Source organism: Microcebus murinus, chromosome 7 (genome assembly GCF_040939455.1).
Source record: "Microcebus murinus isolate Inina chromosome 7, M.murinus_Inina_mat1.0, whole genome shotgun sequence".
NCBI classification, from domain to species: Eukaryota; Metazoa; Chordata; class Mammalia; order Primates; family Cheirogaleidae; genus Microcebus; species Microcebus murinus.
In genome coordinates, this window is record NC_134110.1 from 47899851 (window position 1) to 47920622 (window position 20772).

At 38.4% G+C, this 20772-nt stretch overlaps 1 long non-coding RNA gene across 1 annotated transcript in view; it reads right to left on the bottom strand.

The window, feature by feature from the left end:
- Positions 1–923: 923 nt before the first annotated feature.
- Positions 924–20772, bottom strand: part of LOC105863702 (uncharacterized) — a 50323-nt gene continuing 30474 nt past the window's right edge. The window contains exons 3-4 of the long non-coding RNA XR_001150589.2: positions 1305–1397; positions 924–1086 (exon numbers count right to left, since the gene is read on the bottom strand). This is a non-coding gene — a long non-coding RNA (uncharacterized LOC105863702). The remainder of the gene's footprint in view (positions 1087–1304; positions 1398–20772) is intronic.

Consider the following 20772-nt stretch of genomic DNA (forward strand, 5'->3'; position numbering starts at 1 on the left):
CCATGATTGATACCATCTGGAAATCATTTATCCAAGTCTTCAGTGGAAAGTATCACAAAACAGAAAATGTAAAAGGAGGCCCTCAAGAGGAGCTGTCTGCGTAAGTGATAAATTGCTAGCCCTTGGATTATCTGCCAGGAGCTCTCCCTCCAGGCTTGGGAGCGTACCTCTCATGCTGTGGTGCCAGCTGTATTATTTACCACGTGTTTAGGAAAGCATGTGCCCTCTGAATGAAGTGTGGAGGGCGGAACCACTAAGCTTGCATAAACTAGCTTTCAGTAGAATCTATTTTCCTCCCATTGTCTCAAGTGCCTTCTCCCTGAGTAATCATGCTTCATACTTTTAGAAGCCCAGATACCAACAGCTGGAGGTAAAACTCCCAATGTAATGAAAGAAAACATGTTGATACTTTTAATTGGTCCCTAAAGTGAAACCCAAGGAATAATTTATTGGTTGATGGATTTGAGGTTTAGCAGAGTTGGGAAGCATATGGTAAAGATAAACACATTAGAAATTTGTGGCTAATTATTAGAAAGTTAATTTTATTTCATTCAGGATATGATAACCAATTGAAAAGTCACTTTAAATGTAATTTATTGCTATTGATGTTAATGATGCATCTACTTACCTGCAAGCATGAACACCTGCATCTTAGACCCTGCTGTGGCTTTCTACCAGTCTTGAATCTTCTGAGGGTCCTAAACCTATAGACTGAAATAGGCAAAACCTCTATTCCCAACCATATAACTTTGTTATTCAGGTGGGGAAGATCTGGTGAAACCGAGGAACTCTATGAGCACTGAGAAGCTGGCCGTTAAAGACACATGAGAGCTTCAAATACAGCACGCCTGTATTCATCAATGATTGTTGCAATAACAATGCATAAAAATCAACTCTCAAACCTCAGTGGCTTTATAACAACATTTATTCCTTACTTATTAGTATGTACATCAATTTCTTGCTCACAGGAATGCAAGTCAGCTGAGCCCAATTCTGCTTCAAGTTAAGGGTCAGGATCATGTCAGCTCCTTGTAACTTTCTTTCCAGGACCCAGAATCAAGATGCAGAATCATGGGAATGTTCTTCCTATGGCAAAATGCAGGAACACAGTAGGGTTACAAAAAACTTGCTATGTTTTTTAAAGCCTCATCTTGGAATGCGCGCATCATCACTTTGGCCTATATTCCTTTAGCCAAAGCAAATCACATGGCCTTAAGTCATAGACCAGGAAAATATACTCTTTCTCTCCCTACAATGGGAGAGAGAAGTAAATATCTGCTGAAAAATAATCCAATAAAACATACCTTTATTTTTATAGACTATGACCTTTGTCTTCCTCTTCTATGCAATTTAGGGCAATTGAGACTGAAAGTAGAGGTATATGCGTATGAAGTAACCTATGGAGAAACAAACAGAAGAAGGAAGTGTGAACAGTTTTGTAAACTGTGAAATGGCATGCCATGCTACAAATAGGAAACCATTTGTTAAGCACCCATTATGAGCCCTGTAATGTGAAGTGTTGAGAACAAATAATTCATGCAAGTCATTCTGACTCCAAAGCCTGCTAGTCTGTACTGTAAAATGGATTAAAAATATGGTTTTCAATAATAAAAATCCTAGTGGTAAGGGGCTTCTAGTTATCCCCTTAGGTAGAGGTTAGGTATGATACAATGCATTTTTTGACAGTGTTCAGTTCAGGGTGGGTTGCAGTATTGGTTGAAGGAGGGATAAGGAGGGATATAAAGATGAATAAAATGTGAATTCTATACTCTAGAAGCTTAAACCTAGTAGAAATAAAATGTGTTCATGAGGAGCTATAATCCTTCCCTTTCTCCCTTCTGTCCTTCCTTTTGTTCTTCTTTCCTTTTTTGTGTGTGTGTGTTTTTTTTTTTTTGGTCCTTCTTCCTTTCCATACTATGACGGGGCACAGTATGATGGTTAAGTGCACATACTCTGGAGCCATACTTCAAAGATTTGAACTCTTGCTTTATCTATTATTAGGTCTATATTCCTAGGTAAGTCATTTAACCTCTGTGTGTCTCAGTTTGCTCATCTGGAAAATGGAGAGAATAATTATAACAAAAAATGTTGTCCTAACACAGCCCCTTGGCATTTCCCTGCATGTGCTGAGGGCTGTTTACTATCAATATAAAACTCCTGTGAATCTTTGCCAGGGAGCTTTTCATTTCTTGTGTTTTTTTTCTAGTCATAAAAGCATGTCAGCTCACCTAGAGGACCCCTAGAAGGAGCTCTCAACCAATGATAGGTACAAAGATAGTTGATAAATACTTCCTCTTCCTCACCACTAGTTTGGGACAACTCTGAGGTTTATTCTGCCTATATTTCATTGTTTCATTTTTTAAATCTCAGAATATTATGGGGTACAAATGTTTTAGTTACATGGATTACTTTGTACTGCTTGAGTCAAAGTTATAAGTGTGCTCATCACCCAGATACTGTACATCGTACCCGTTAGGTATCATTTCACCCATCCCACCCACCCACCTGCATTATTTCCCTGGAGTTTTACTTCCATCTGTGCACAGAGTGTTGATGGTCTAGTTCCAATTTAATAGTAAATATGTGTAGTGTTTGTTTTACCATTCCTGAGATACTTCACTTAGGAGAATGGTCTCTAGTTCCATTGTTTCCTAATGAGATCAAGCTCCAGTTACATATTATAACTGACTTCACAATCTATCTTTTATTGTCTTTTTTTCCTTCCCTATCTTACTTCCCTATCTTACCTATCATGTTTCCTGGAATCACTACCCCAATAAACTACTTGCACACAAATTCTTGTCTTAGGATGCTTCTGAATAATCTAACCCAAGACAACAGTTATGCCTACATTGTATGGGTTGTTGTGAGGGTTAAACATCTCATTAGACACCATTGGAGATGGCTAAGCTCTAATCATTTCTTTGAAATTTAATAATCAAAGGAGGAGAATTAAACAGTTATCTTACTTTTCTGGTTTGCTTTGTATTTCAAAAGTTATCACATAGCTTTCATGGATAAAGGAAAGTTCTTCTATACAGAATAAATCCAACTAATAATTACAAACACAGGTATAGAATTAGAAAGCCTTTCCACAAGCTCAGCGAAATACTGGATTCAGATAGCTGTCAACTTAAAATTCACAATTTATAAATTTAGAAAGGAAAGCTTTATTTCTTAAGAAAAGGATCACACCTGCAGGCTAGGAAGTGGGCCTCTGGCAGAAACTGGAAGCAGACACTTTGAGGGAGGGAGAAAAGGGTGGGACAGGAATTTGTCCAGAACAGGTTGGGTGTTGGCCAAGTGTACCTACTCAACAGATTACAGGAGGAACTATGACTATTCATGAAGGAGGTCGTAACACATGTGTACTGAATAAACTTATATGTTACATATGACCCATGTTCACTTTGGGGTGGAAACTTAATATTTTAATATATTACGATCAGGGAGTATACATCAACATGTGAAGCAGGGACATGAAGGCCCTCCATGGGCAGCCTCTGTAAGCCAGCCAGAACCAGTGCATGGTTGGTGGTCTCTTATCAGGAGAAAGTTACTGAAATCAGTCTCTTGTCTAATCAAAGCTATAGTTATGGCTTGTGGGATGGGTGGGGGTCAGTTAGTTAGCATCTGGCTGCGGGTGAACCGCAATTGTTTCAAATATTGTTTATCTTGAGGCCGGTGCTTGTTTAGCTACTAGAGGATAAAACCTCTGGCAGTTAGAACAGAGTTTATTCTTTAAGTGTAGGGACGCATGACCTAACCCTTGCCTGGCTTGGCCTTAGGTCTTGTTTATAATTTGGTATCTTGTTGCCCCAAAGAATCTATTCTGTTAGTTTTATGGTCTCTATTTTAACATTAATGCTTATCAACTGTTATGTCTGAACTACCAAAGGGAGGGAGAATAATGAGGTATGTTTGACCTCCTGTCCCATCATAGCCAGGAACTCAGTTTTTAAGGTTTCTCTTGGGTTCTCTTGGTCAAGAGGGGGTCCATTCACTCAGCAGGGGAGCTTTTATTTTTAGTTCTCACAGTGGTGATAAGTCATTTTATAAGTGGCTTTCAAATTGTGTTTCCCTGTGCAGTAGCAATGTAGACATCACTTGGAAATTTGTTAGAAATGAAACCTTTTAGTCCCAACTCAAACCAACGAAATCAGAAATTCTAAGGATGGGACCCAGCAATCTCTGTTAATACAAACTCTCTGGGTCATTCTGATGGAAATCAAATGCTAGTAACTGCTTCATATCACACTGGATCACAGTAATATGTCATTCTGCAGAAAATCAAGGAAGATTAGGCTGATTCAAAGACATTAAAGTGTCTTATCCAAATGCATGTTTTTATTGTTTTCTTATTTTGGCCAGGGCAGAGGTTTGGAGGGAATAGACATTTATTTATATTTTAGAGGCTCAATAATGCTGTTATATCGCTTATTCCATTGATTCTGACCCTCAGTTAAAACTGTGTTTCAAAAACAAGTGCAGAAATGTCAGAAAGATATTTTCAATCCAAACGTACTACCTAGATTATTAAATAATAATTTGGTTTCTGAAGCCTCCCTAAGGAACTGGGGCAAATTGAGTTAATCAAATTTTCTAGACTCCTTTGATTCTCCTATAGCCATACAGACCTGGCTCCTGTCATTCTGAATTTCTGAGCTTTTATTTTTGTCAAGAAAATTGAATAATGTATTCATGTACTTTAAAGGAGCTTATGATCCTCTTAGCAAAATGACCTACATGTGATAGAAATGTTGCACCAACAATTCATGCATTGCTTTGAGCTTTTTATTTGGCCATTATAGTGTGTACAGGTATTCTTAATTTGTATACACTGCTGGAGGGCTGTGTCTGAATCCTGTGGAGTTCCTTTTGTCACAAGCCAAATGCTACATGCCATTAGGTATTAAATTAATGCATTGTGATGATCAAGCTGCTCTGAAAAAAATGTTCCTCTTTTGAAATATGTGTGTGTGTGTGTGTGTGTGTGTGTGTTCCACTGGCAGTCCTTTGTACTCTAAGTCCTTGAGGTAGCAAAGTCCTCCAAATGCCTGCGACCTGCAAAGTCCTCAGCTCATAAGGTAAACCAGGACTGTGATAACATAATGCCATTTCTCATCTCTCCCCAAATGTTGGATAGGGATTCTTGCACACTACCCCACTATTTCTTCCAGATGGTTCTGAGAATCCTCCACTGGTGTTTCACCTATGAGTGTGTGCTGAGTAGGGTCTGCCATTTATTTGCCTTCCAGTCCTACTCCAGCTCCCTGGGGTGACGTCTCCTGGTAGAGTCAATCCCAAGGCAGCAACTAAGTGGATGGTGCCTGCCTAGTATAACAACGGGAGATGTCAAAAAGCTGCTGCTAAACTTTGCCCTCCACACTCACGCTGCCTAAGGAGCCGTACTGAAGATGTTGACGGGGCAGCATTTCCCATTGCTGTCCTGTGCCCTCAGTTCATGATATTTGTGCCATATCATGACCCCTTTATTGAATTAGCTTTTTATAGTTTTTACTTGACCTTCTCTTGTAGCCCCTTTTCCCTCAGAGGTAGGCAAGTGCCTGAGCTGGCAAATTATCAGAATGTCAACTTCAATACCCATAATTTCCTCCCTTCTGTTCTGGCCTCTTGTCTCAGATCCTAACCCATGTGCTCAACTCTCCTGCTTTGGGATGAGATTCCCAGACCCACTTCATCAGTCCTCCAGACATGCCCGGATGTGCCTGGATGCTCTGATAAACACAGCTTTATGGAAATTATCTTTATCCCTGTTTAGGCAAAGTTGAAAGATAATGTGGTGAACCTAAATTAAAAAACAATATTGGATCTGACTCCTTGGAAGCCATCAGAGCAAAAAAAAAAAAAAAAAAAAAAAAAAAAGTGCATTTGAAATGCAAGGGAAAGAAGTACCACAAAGTCCCAGAATCTCTAGAAACATGTCTTCATTTACTTGAGCAGTCAACAAGTATTTATTAAACATACAATGTTCTAGACCAGGGATTGCAAATTGGTTCCATCTTGTGTGCCAGCTCTGATCAGTTGGTGGTTACTGCCTGTAGCAGTCTGAGTCTACATGTGGGCTCAGCAGGAAAGTGCCAGGAGTGATTAGCAATGTCAGCTAAGGAGGAAAGATTAAGCAGTAGTGGCAGCAAACACACCAGGTATTTGCTATCCATTTCCAGTCTCTAGAGATACAGCAATAAGTAAGACACACACATATCTTCAAGTAGCTAAACTCCTTGGCAACAAGAACTCACAGGGTCTTACTTTATTTAATTTCAGGCCCATATTCACCTTCCCAAGAGATGTCCCTTAGTCATTGAAGCTAGTTCTGCCAATCGTGGCATGTGCTTGTGTTTTTCTCCTACAGATTCCATGTTTTCATCTGGATGTGCAGCATCTGCAGCCGGCCATAGCCTCGCTCCTTGTTGTTAATGCACAAGACTGATGCATCTCCTGCCCAGAGGAATTGGAAATGACATTACAAAGAAAAATTGCCCCCCAACTCAAGAAAAGTCCGTCTTGGACCAATTTCAAAAAGTTCAGCTCCCTGCAGAATGATACAATTTGATATCCCGATTAAAGTAACCAGGGAGAAGAGTCAAAGAGGGAATGAAAGGAAGAGATTCATGTTTCAAGCAGCAAAGAAAAACCATTTAGTTGACCCACACGCAGATGAAAGAGACCTTAGCCCAAGAAGCTAATTACCTACAGCATTAATTCAGGATGTGAGAGACAAAAGATGCACCTTAGTAAAAATGCCTCAAGATAGTCAATTGAAGCTGATTAGTAAAAGCAAAGCTGCGGGGTGGGTGGAGAGGAGGCTGTGTGCAGGAAGTTTTGATTCATGGTGTCTTGTCTAATTTCCTAAAGAATTGCCAGCATGTGAGTTCTATAAAAATCGATTAATCATTTGAAGCCAGATGCATCTTTTATTGAACCTGGCCTTTCCTTATTAAATATAGTGATTAAGACCAGAAATAAGGAAATAATACTTAGAACAATCCGTCATTGTTCCTATATATTTTACTGCTAATGAAGCAAAAATACTTTTTTATTCAATAGATTTTGAGATAATCAAATATAAAGCCAAACCGTCTCTTCAATTTCCTGATACAATCAATGGTTAAATAGAATGTTCATTTAAAAGCAAGGCTTTCCTTCACCTTCACAATCAAAGTAATTAAAGCATCTGGGTTGCTTTCCCTTTGGATCTCAATAATGGGGGAAAAATGATCCTGGTTCTGCAGATGGCAAAGTTTCATATCGTGCTTAGACTGCTTTACAAAGAAAAAAGGTTGCCTTTGCTACCAAATCTGTGTTATCTCTATTATGTTCTCTCATTGTTTCTTCACTGAAAACTTACCATTTTGTTTTTCTAACTTCTCTTTTCTTTCTTTTTTTTTCTGAGACAGCACTCCCTATCTTTGGGAACTGTCCTTTCTTCCCCCAGTTTTTACTACAATGATTTCCAGTAGAAATGCCCATATTAAAACACGATCTTGCTCTGTTCCTCCCTAGTAGAGATCAAGATTGGGCACCAGGATCAGAATGGGTCAGAGTCCCTTTCCTGATAGTTTCAAACTTGGAAACAGGGGGAGACTCAGGCTGTCTTTCCTTACTGGTGGAAGCCATTGGCAGGCATGTTTCCCACCCTGCAACTCGGAAGGCAGGGTAGCCAATGTACAGAAAGACAGAGTGGGATGAAAGTGCCTGAAGGAGAGGGAGAAAGTACTGACTGAACCCCATTTCCTGCAGAAGCCTAGCTGAATCCATTCCGGTGGATGCTCTGTTCTTATATGAGACGCTCCAGTATCCTTCCTGTTCATTCCTCATTTCAGTGAAGCTAATTCAATTTGAATTTTGGTGACAAACAAAAAGCCCAAACTATGGCAGTACCTACTGAGTGTGCTGACAATTGAGTTGGCAGTAATGCTAAGCAGCTGGGACTATTTCATCTAGCCAGTGGGTAAACAGATATTGGCAGGAAGACTTTCAGAAATAGTGGGGGTTTGAGAAGGTTCTGAGGCATAGGTGGGAATGGGTTGGGAGGCTGGGGCAGTTTTTGCTCTAAGCAAAGCATGGCAATTTTGGCATTCATGACCAAAGCCCAGGCCTTATTCATTTCAGTATTATTGAAGAGATCCTAGCCTAGGATTTACAAAGCCAAGAAGTCCGATTGCTAGTCTCTCACCTCCTCTCTCTCTTCAACTACCTGGTGTCCATGCCTACCTTTGGCATCACTTACAAGCATTGACATCCAAATCCCTTCTCAGCATCCGTTTGGGTCAAACCTTACCTTTCTCTATTCTTTGGCTTCATAGGTGAATTCCTTCCCAGGTTTGATGCTCATGGCATTCATCCACAGCTGACTCACATTTGTTCTAGAACTGAACAATATAGTGGCCACCAACCACATAAATCTATTTAAATTTATAGATTTTTTAGTGAAAATTTTAAAAAAATTAAAAATAGGGCTACTCAGACAGACTTCAAGTACTCAGTAGCCACATGTGCCAAGTAGATATTGTAGCAGACATTTTCATCATGGTAGAAAATTCTATTAAGCAGCTCTGTCCCATAAGATAGCCCTTGCCTGACCAGACCATTCTTGGTTGCTCTCTCGGCAGATGCTAAGAGAAAATTCAGAAGCAGCATAATGAAATACAACAGCCAGAAGGATCCTTATTTCTCCCAGGGATGGAAAATATGTTACAAGTATCTCCATGCCTCACCTGTGTCATGCCCTTGGTGGACATCATACTAGTTAATCATAGCACTGTTTCCCACTGAACCAAGACAGCTTTTACAATCTTTCTGAGCACTATGCTAATAGAAGCTTCTCACAAAAATGATCAAGGTGGGTATTTGAAATAAACCAGTTAGAACCCGATCAAGTCCATTCGCCTCATTTAGCTTAAGAGCAAATCAAGGTCCAGCAAAGCAAATGGGTAATAGAACCTGGACTATAATTTAGGTCTTCTGATTAAAAGCAGCATTCCATGGTAAACAAGTCTATGCAAACCTACACACAAGGCCAACAGACCTGAGAAGCTGACAAATCCAGTTTTTCAGAAAGAAACATTTAATAGAAACTTCTGAACAGAAGCCATGCCATGTCTCAGGCAGCTGTCAGATGGCTTACATGCCAGAGGGAAGAAATGTGTAGGACAATTGAAGTTGACCCCTCAGGGAAAGGCAAAAATGCCACGAGCATCATAGCCTATAATTTGTCTAAGAGTAAGATTTACGGTAAATACCTCTCTTATGAAAGGAACCAAAGATTAAGTAGAAATCTTAGAAGCATTCCCAGAACTGGGCTTAATCAGAAGTTAACATGGCAGATTAACATCCAAGATGGAGTTGCTTTAGCCTCCACAAGCAGTGTAGCATGTTCACGGGCAAGTAATTTCTAGAATGAAACTTCTGAGGTTCAGATCTCAGTTCTACCTTTTAATTTCTGTGTGCCTTTAACTTACTGTTTTTAAGCCCCAGTTTCCTCATTTATGAACCAGTAACTTTAGCAATACCTTCCTCATATAGGTGTCTTCAGGAGTTACTCTGATAATTAGTGTAAGGTGCCTAGCATATAAGTATCGATTAAATGATAGTTATTATTTTTACCTGTAAAAATAATAATAAAAATAATTTTACCTATATTTTTACCTATATTAGGGCCCCTGTTGTTATTTCTATCATATACATAAGCAGGCAAAAAAAATCAAACAGGTGAGACCAACATCAAGTTCAAACAGCTAGTTCATTGCAGAGTAGGGGTTCTCACCTAAGTATTCCAAATCTGGCACTCTAACCACTATAAAATGTTTTCTTAGCAAATTTTGCTTTTTAAATTCTCTAAGCTAATTTTTCACCTTCCTGGGGCAGGGTACTGAAAAATTCATGTATTTGTGTACTTACATAGCCCTTTGACACAGCCGACAAAGATCCTGTCAGATAAATTTGCATGGACCTGTCTTGCTGGAGCCTGCTTGCCTGAGTAAGCTTTTCTGCAATCTGTCCATCACCTAGTCAGAAATGGACATCAAGGTCTAGGCCACAGTCTACTTTCTCCACTGCTTCCTAGATCTGTGAAAGTTGTGACTTAACTGTGTAGAACTAATGAAATTGACTTATAAAAGATGCATTTTCTAACCAATAGTTATCTTCATTTTATGAATAAGGAAAGCAGGCTCAGAGAACATGAGGAATTTTTCCAAAGGCAAACATCTAATAGTGGAATTGGGATTCAAAGCTAAATTGAGGTGAGGCCAAGTTAACTTCTCTTGACTACATGTGACCTAGAAGGCTGGGCACTCTATAGCAGAAGACTTAAAGATGTGATGGACAATGAATGGAAGGGCCAATCTTACCAGAGGAATATGGCTGATTTTTTAAGGCCACTCCCATTGCAGCAAAAGCCTCAGACATCATGCCTGACAGCCTATTAGTTGAGAATGTCATTTTAATAAAACTATATTAAAGTCATTTGTTCATTACTTGCTACTTGCAGAATTACTTGCAGAATTAACAAAGGAGCCTAAAGCTTCACCATATTCAAAATTTGTTATTTAGGCAGCATTTTTGTTCTTTTTCTATTTCCCTGAAAACCTTAACCCAGTCTTTATATTCTTACTGGAAATTCCTTCTGTCATTTCTATTTAGGGGCAAGTGGTACAGCTCTTTAGGAGTAAGGCTGTTTAAAGACTCCTCTCCAGGAAAAAAAAATCAGCACCCTTTTGGGATAAGAACTCTTAACAAAATAGACATAGAAGGAACATACTTTAAAATTATAAAATCCATATATATGACAAACCCACAGCCAACATCATACTGAAAGGGAAAAATTGAGAGCATTCCCAATTAGAACTGGAACCAGACAAAGTTGTCTACTGTGACTACTTCTATTCAACATAGTGCTGGAAGTCCTAGCCAGAGCCATCAGACAAGAGAAAGAAATCCAGGGTATCCAGATGGGGAAAGAAGAGATCAAACCATTACTCTTTGCTGATGATATGATCCTGTATCTAGAAAACCCCAAATATTCTACCAAGAGACTCCTGGCACGGATAAATAAATTCAGCAAAGTCTCAGGTTCTATGTACACAAATCAGTAGCATTCCTATATGCCAACAACAGTCAAGCTGAGAATCAAGTCAAAGACTCAATATCTTTCACAACAGCAAGAAAATAAAATATTTATAAACATATTTAACTAAGGAGATGAAAAACCTCTACAGGGAGAACTATGAATCACTGAGGAAGGAAATCACAGACAATATAAACAAAATCATGCTCATCGATAGGCAGAATCAACATTGTTAAAATGTCTATACTACCCAAAGTGATTTATATATTCAATGCAATCCCCATTAAAATACCAACATCATTTTTCTTAGATCTAGAAAAAATAATTCTGCACTTTATATAGAACCAGAAAAGAGCGTGAATAACCAAAGCAACCTTAATCAAAAAGAAAAAATTGGGAGGCATCACTTTGCCAGACTTCCAGCTATACTACAAGGCTATAATAACAAAAACAACATATTACTGGCACAAGAACAGAGTCATAGACCGATGGATCAGACCAGAGCACCCAGATATAAAACCATCCTCATATTGCCATCTGATCTTTGACAAAGCAAACAAAAACACACACTGGGGAAAAGAATCCCTGTTCAATAAATGGTACTGGGTAGATTGGATAGCCACATGTAGAAAAATGAAACAGGTTCCACACCTCTCACCACTCACAAAAATGAATTCACGAAGGATAAACCTAAGGCATGAAACTATATGAATTCCAGAAGAAAATGTTGGAAAAACTCTTACAGACAGACATCAGCTTAGGGAAAGAATTTATGAAGAAGACACAAAAAGTAATCATAGAAACAACAAAAATAAATAAATAGGACCTGATAAATTAAAGAGCTTCGAAACATCCAAGGAAACTATCACTAGAGCCAATAGACAACCTACTGGCTAGGAGAATGAGAGAAAATATTTGCTACTATATATCCAATAAAAGGCTGATAATCAGAATATACAAAGAATTCAAGCAAATCAGCAAGAATAAATTCAAATAACCCCATTAAAAACTGGGCAAAAATACATGAACAGAAACTTTTCAAAAGAAGATAGACTAATGGCCAAGAAACATATGAAAAAATGCTCAACATCTCTAATCATCAGGGAAACACAACTCAAAACCACAGAGAGATATCACCTAACTCCAGTGAGAATTGCTTTTATTAAAAAATCCCAAAACAACACATGCTGATGTGGATGCAGAGATACAGAAATACTTACACACCATTGGTGGGACTGCAAACTAGTACAACCTCTATGGAAAGTAGTATGGAGATACCTCAAAGAACTAAAAGTAGACCTGTCATTTGTTTCAGCAATGATCCCACTACCCAAAAAGAAAAAGGAAATTTTATAAAAAAGACTCCTGCACCTGAATGTTTACAGCAGCATAATTCACAATTGTAAAAATGTGTAAATAACCCAAGTGCCCATCAATACATGAGTGGATTAATAAAATGTGGTATATGTATACTATGGAGTGTTACTAAGCCATAAACAATTTTTGAACTAACACCTCTTGTATTAATCTGGATGAAACTGGAGACCATTCTTCTAAGTGAAATATCACAAGAATGGAAAAACAAACACCACATGTACTCACTATTAAATTTGAACTAATTGAACAATATCTATGTGCACATAGCAAAATAAAACTCATCAGAAATCTAGTAGGTGGGATCAGTGGATCAGTAAATTCACACCTAAGAGGTACAATGCACACTATCTGGGTGGTGGGTACACTTATAACTTTGATTCAAACTGTACAAAAGCAATTTATGTAACCAAAACATTTGTACTCTGTTATACTCTGAAATTAAAAAAAAAATAAATAAATACTTCCCCCACTCCAAAATGAATGGCTGATTTATCTTTTTAAAAATGAAACTTTCTCCAGGAAGATATTTTATGTATGAGTGTGAATGATTTTTCAACCCAAATATCATCAATCTTTTCTGTTGTTCAGAAAAATAAAGTAGATAATCTATCCAATAATTGTACATCCTTGTTTTATACACTAAATGTTAGTCTCATTCCTCAGGTAGTAGCCAACCTAAAGGTAGTTCTTTATGACATAAGGCAGTACCAACATGGTGAAACAGCTAATTTAAATCTTTTTTAATGAGCAGGTCAATTGATTATTCTCATATGACATCAAATCCTTGTATTAGCTGATCCCCCCCCCCCAAGAAACTTGTCTATTTTTAATTCAATTGGTAAAATGAGTTAAACAAAAAGTAGACAGGACCTAACCTTTTACACATTTTACATTTATCGAAGCAACCAGCAAACCTGTTTCAACACAGGATGTAGAAGGAGATAGGAATATTGTGAAACAGCTAAGTGGGGTTTGTAAATGTTAATTGTTAGCAAGTTTCAGCTGAAGGTCACATTACAATATTGGAAACTGTGAGACATGCAAAATTGGAGCATTTTAGAAAGGAGAAAACAATTTGAAAATCACACGTGGCATCTCTCACTAGTTTATCCTTTCCTCCATCACTTGCTCTAGGTATTGGTTATTATGTTGAAGCATGATGTAAGTTTAACTTCCATATATCATATATATTAAATATATACATATATATGATTACATATTATATATTATACTATATATTAAAACATAACAATATAATATTAAATATGTATTATATATAATATATATGTATAAGAATCTATTTTTTGCTTGAGAAATTCTGTTTCTCTGAACCTGGTGGTGAAGGCTATTGTCATTCCTGCAGGGCTAGGCTGATTGCTGCTCTGTTGTCTTCACAATCATTTCAAGACCAATTTTCTCAGGTGTAGAGTATGTGCAGGCGAGATCTGTATTTTCTGCACGCTGATGTGCTCCTGTGCAGCTGAGTCTGTCCCAGTTCACTGCCCCAGAGCAAACAGAGACTATTAATATTTTAATGAAGTACCTTGGGGGCACCATGAAAAAACCAGCAAGAGTCCCAGCTTCCCTCAGGGACTCTGAAACCAAGAGTATTTTCATCCATTGTCAGTCTTGCTCCCTGAAATGTTTTCCTTGTTAAATCCCAGCTGTGTCATCTTTGGCTATTTTGGCATTTTTGTGCTGAGAGTAGCAGAGACATTCTTAGTTTTTTTCCTCCCCCTCCCCTTGGTTTTGCAATCTTCTGGTTCACTGTTGAGTAGAAATGATTTCTGGGCACTGTTTGCTACACATTTTACAATCATTTGGGAGAAGAGCAAAAAAAAAAAAAAAAAAAAAGATGTATTCCACCCATGATAAACTAAAGTCATTTCCCATTTCCTTATTTTCCAGTGAAATAAAAACCAGTTTTCAAATCTGATTTTCAGTTTGACTGACTGACACTATGATGCATGACTTTGACCTCCTATTCCATCCAACACCAGTCAAGATGATCTCTTATCAAAGGTCCTGAACTGATAAAGGGACCTAAATGATATTATGTGTGGATCTCCAGGTGGATTTTGATTGTACTTGGTCACTATTTTTAAGTCTGGCTTCTTCCTTAAGTTCTACTTTTGCTGGGTTTTCAGCACATGAAATAAAGCACTAGAATGCATAAAGCACTCTACAAAGCATGAGGGAACCACTAGATGGCAGGAGTGCACTGCCTAAAATCGGAACTGCAAATGTGCAGCAAGCTTTGGCATTCCTCTGAATACTGGCCGCCAGGGAGTGGGGGAGAAGGTGCACTGACTATTGATTGGCCCACTGACCCCTGTCTCCTCCTCCTCTCTTCCACCTCTAATTGCAATCCTGGATGCTGTTCTTCTCCTACAGTTTCTCAAGCACTCTGCCAGGACGGGTGGCTTTGAAGACTATCCTGCTGGACTCCAGTAAGTGGATCTGCAAGATGACAGAGCAACTTTAGTTTAAGTTGGACTGAAAGTCTTTTTTAACTTCCCTAGCACTGCGGTCCTGGCAACTGTTTGAAGAAGGTCCTCATGTGCCTGGGACTGGGTGTCTTAGATTCTATTGGGAATAAAGCAATAAGTCAACAAGGCTACTACTAATAAATAACCCCTGTTCTCTGCCACATTTGTGTTTGTTAATTTATTTTCTCCTTCCTTAAATGTGTATCTAGTTCCTACCATAACCTAGGCACTTGGGATATAACCACAAATAAGACATTTTCAGGCCTTGCAAGAAACTTATAGTTTGGGTATGAGACACAGGCAAATAGGCAATTAAGATGAGTGATAGTTGCTACAATCAGGGTAAATACAAAACATCTGAGCATCACAAATGCACTTTTTTCATGGAGGTAAGGACTACAAGGAGATCACAAGGACAGCTGGAGGGAGCCAGGCAAAGGGTGAAGGGAGGAAAATTCCAGCCTAGGGTCTAACCTAGAGTTAAGAAGAATCTCACCCAACTAAGATGGGAGAGAGTGCTATCGCCTGGGCACTTACAAAGTTGTCTGGCTGAAATATAGAGTGAAATGATGACATTGGAGGAGCAGAGAAGGGAAGCATGTTTCAGGGTAAAGGGATCTTGTGTGCCATGTCCAGGAGTTTACGATAGCCTGAATTTACCTTATTAGTGGGAGCCACAAAAGCCAATATACACAGCAGCATCCTGGTCACATTTGCTCTTTAGACAAATCATTCTGGTGGCAATTAGAGATTGGAAGGAAGGAAGCAAGAGGGGAGGAAGTTAAAATGAGCATTCCTGATGGCCACAACTAAGGAAGTGGCCAGGGAACAGAAAGAAGTGAGTGCATGGGTAGAGTTATCAGGCAGGATATTTGGAGATTTATTATGTATGTGTGGTGAGAGAGCTGTACAGAAAGTCCTCACTTAACATCATCAATAGGTTCTTGGAAACTGAGACTTTAAGCAAAATGTCATATAAGGAAACCATTTTTTTCTTCATCAACATCATAAGGAAACTACATTGAACAAAACAATGTTATTTGAGGACCTGCTGTACATCTTTCTTAAAGTTGCAGTTTCCAGGAACCTGTCCATGATGTTAAGTGAAGATTTACTATAGATTCAAGAACAACGTCTTGGCCTTTGTCTGGGGTAACTGCAGAGATTAGGTTGCCATTAAATGAGTATAGTACTAGGCAGACAGTTAATACTGAACCTTGATAATCTGCAATGTACTTTGTTAAAATCTAAATAGCATAAAACTATAATTATTTAATATTCATTCAGTAATTTATTGACTCAAACAACATTCATGGATTAACTACTTTACATAGCATAGGCAATATGTCAGGCTGTGTACAACATCAAGAGGAACAAAAGTAATTGTTTTCTAACCTTCAGGGAGCTTAGCGAACTTATTTTAAAAATATATTTTTCTTTCTTCTTTTATTGTTTCTATTACATATTTTCAACTTTGACTATATATTATTTTTAAAACTTGTTTTCACAGAAGTCTTATCACTTCATCTAGATTAAAATTTGTTTGTGGTCAGATCAGCACTGTAACATTCATTGATGGCTTCACAAAAAGCATTTTGAAAATACTTGTTGAATAAGATGAAATGCAATTATGGTTTCTAAAGCTACTTTTGACACATAGTTTAGGACTCTTCCATCATTAGTATTATCGTGAGAATTAAACAAAAGAAGGGAGAAATGAAAAACAAAGAATTAGGTTGAGTTTCATCTCAATTACTCTTTTTTCTGGTGACATTCTCGTAACACTGGAAACAAACCAAGCAAGCAAGCAGAACTAACAGTTGAATAACTAGGTTCTGTAATGCGAGCATTGAATATATTATTGATAGTATCCCTAAAATCTAGGAGACTTATCATAAGGTCATATACAGCAATGGTCAACTGAAAGTTCAGGCTTTGAAAGATTTTATTCATTCATCCAGTTACATGAGCACGTATATCCTTACTAAATATTTGCTGAGCTCCTATGTGTTAGCATTACACTAGGTGCTGCTGATAACAAGGTTAGTGAAATAGGCACAGTCCTCCTCATGATGCTTAGGATCTAGTGAGGACAGTAGATCTTAGACAAGAAAACATAGAGTAATGTATTCCCACAATGAATTTGAAACTGTGTTAACCCATCAAGATTTTTTTCCCTTGTGATTACACATTGGTGGAGGAAGAGTGTAGTTGTGCTTAGAAGCAATGAAAAGCTAACCAGGCCATGAGGACCCAAATCCATTGCCTTGGTCATCATTACAGTGCTCGAATTCAGCCATATTTATGGTCAAATGAAATAAGCACCTAATGAGAAGAGACAGATAGTCTCCTAGGTCCTTAGAAAGAGCCTTTGCACCAGAGGTGGCTAACACGCTAGGCTGCATCTCCTATAACAACTCAAATTGATTGGAAGCAGCTGCCTGGAGCGCCATGCTCAGCAGGATTTAGTGGGAAAGAAGGTTTTTCAAATGAACAATTACTTAGGAAGGGAGGGGGAGGCACATGGCACGCATTTGTTAATCTTTCACTACACTATGTCTTAATCAATGATATTGACATATTTAAAGAAAGAAGTCATGGAGACATTGAGATGTGCTGTCTTGAACATGGGGCTCAGAGAAGCAACCTAGGGTAGGGATGACCACGTTCCTCAATCAGGGGACCCTGACATTCCAGTCTCTAGGCAGGTGAATGCATCCACAAGGCAGGCATATTTGATCAGGCTTCATCATGGCATTCTTAAGGGGACCCTTAAGAATCTATTTTTCTTTGCTTAAATTCTATGCTCAATAGGGCCTTTTAATTCAGCTGCCAAATTCACCGAGACCAGGAAAGAAGACAGCTGATAAGAGGTTTGGGGTCACTAGAAACAGCTACAATCCAGTTTCTGGAATTGTTAGCCTGAGGAATAGGTCACTGGTTATGGCAAATTGATTTCAAGATGATGCCCTCCTAAGGTTTCTTGTTGAGCAGTCTGGCCTTGCCATAACATTGTCTGGAAGTGTCTTTCTTTTGACTTTTATGAAACATACATGAAGTTTTATCAGTTAGCCAAATAAATTAATTTGTAAAATATCTAACCAATGCGGAAAACTGATAACAACAGCAAAATATTCAAGAAACTCACAGTCTATTTTTGCATCCATACAAACTTTAAAAATAAACTAATGTGACAATTAAAACATACATAAATTCAATTCAGGAGATTTTCTGGTGAGAAAGTCCTATTCACTGTCTCTTTTCACTGGCATCTTCCCCTGATCTACTTGCAAGTTCTAAAGAAGTCTTTGTTTTTGAATGTATTTAAATGCAAATTTTAAGTTTATCCACATACACTGTTAATGATGTGAGCATTCTAATGTATTTTATTTCTCACTTAAAAGATGAAGCAAAATGCAAATTTGAAGAATATTGAGAAAGTTTTCTTTCTACCTTTGCAAATACCAGAAACAAGTGCCATCTTTCAAGTTGAAATACACAGAAAAAAATGCCTAATAACATTTGCTTCTTGGTCTTGGCAGTTGGGATTGTTTTTTCTTATAGATGAAAATCTCAGGATTGAATCACAGAAATTATGTGCCACATAAAATTGCATGTGAAGTAACTTTCTCCAAGGAAAAGAAGGACTTGAAAATATTGTAGACTCGATAAAACACTGCTGTAAGGGCTCAGCCATCTGAGTAGTTCATTCCAGTAGTGCTAAAATGGAAAAGACTAGGAAGAGGACAGTAGTTGGGAGAAAGCAGAAGGCAGGTAGAGGCAGGGGAGAGAAAGAGTCATAACCATCCAGGACTTGAGCCATGACAGGGTGGAGATTGGGTTTGGCATCGTGGAATATGTGACAGATGAAGATCTGGCCTGTAAGTATCAGGTTAAGAGATTGAATCAAAGGGTTATGGTTTTCAAGGCATAAGCCAAGCTACTCACACAACACATATTATAACCCCTGTGACAGATTTTTTAATGGCCACAAATTCCTCCCATCCCAATATGCAAGCAATGAGACTTTGTCACTTTTCCCATCAAAAGATGAAGTCAAACAAAGCCCCTCTCACAGGAACTCTGGGCTTGGCCATGTAACTCTGTTTTGGCAAATGGGACTTCTGCACCCGTGACATGGGAAAAGCTTGAAAAGTGTTTGTGCACAGGGGCTGGCTCTCTGGGAACACTACTTGAGACCTGGTCTAGCCTACCAAAGGATAAGAGGCTGAACTAGTTCCCTATTGCTGCTATAACAAATTGTCACAAACTTAATGACTTAACACCAATCTGTTGTCCTACAGTTCTCAAGGTCGGAAGCCTAAAATGGGTCAGCAAGACTGCATTCCTTCTGGAGCCTCTAGGAGGGAATGAGGACCTTTGTGATTTGATTGGTCCCACTTGGATAATCCAGGGTCATCTCCCCATCTCCAGATCTTTAACATAATCACATCTTCAAAGTTCCATTTGTCATGCAAAGTGAAATAGTCATATTCACAAGTTTTAAGGATTAGAGCATGCACATCTTTTGGGGACCATTTTTCTATCTACCACTGAGGCCAGGTACAGGAGAAACAAGGAGCCCTGTCCCAGAGCCAGCACCAAGGTACCAGGCATATGACTGTGGCCATCTCAGTTTTCTATCCCATTCCAGAATGCAGCCATGTCAGGCTGAGACTGGCAAATAAACCACCCAAACATCGTACAGAATTACAAGAAATATTGTCACTGATTTTTAACTCCTAAACATTTTTTTAAATTTATTCAAAATATTATGGGGGTACAAACATTTTGGTTACATGTAATGCATTTGCTCCACCCAAGCCATGGCTACAAGCATGTCCCTCCTCCACACAGTGTGTTCCGCTTCCATTAGTTGTGGGTTTACTACACCCTACCCCCATGCTCCTTGACTGGCACCCAGCGAGCATTACTACCATGTGAACACCTTAGAGTTGGTCAGTTAGTACCAACCTGATGGTGAATACATGTGGTGCATGTTTTTCCATCCTTGTGATATCTCACTTCTAAGGATGGGCTCAATCTCTACCCAGGATAATACAAGAGGTGCCAGATCACCATTGCTTTTTGTATTTGAGTAGTACTCCATGGTATACATATACCACATTTTATTAATCCACTCATGTATTGATGCACACTTGGGTTGTTTCCGTATCTTTGCAGTTGTGAATTGTGCTGCTATAAACATTCAAGTGCAGATGTTTGTATTATAGAATCTTTTTTCCCTTTGGATAGATGCCTAGTAGTGGGATTGCTGGATCAAATGGTAGTTCTACTTATAGCTCTTTGAGGTATCTCCAAATTACTTTCCACAGGGGTTGTACTAATTTGCAGTCCCACCAGCAGTGTAAAAATGTTCCAATCTCTCCACATCCATGCCAGCATGTGTTGTTTTGGGACTTTTTGATAAGGTCTATACCACCCTGAACATGCCTGATCTGATCTCAGAAGCTAAGCAGGGTCAGGCCTGGTTAGTACTTGGATGGGAGACCCTTTAATGGTTTTGTGTATGGACAATGTAACCCTCAAACCCTAATTTATATTATTTTTACAATAATTTAAATCAAACTTTTGGAATCTGGAAATTTTATATCTTTATTTTCAAGGGTGAAATTTTGAAGAGAGGAATAGTTTTATGACTTCTTAAATTATATCTTCCAACCTACCTTTAAATATCACTTTCTTTTTGGAAAGGTTAAGAAATCAAAAATGGAAAGAATTTTTAATTCAATATCCTAATTGATTTTCCAGTGAATATTTGGTTGCTTCTCTCAAACTTTATGTCTCTTTTCT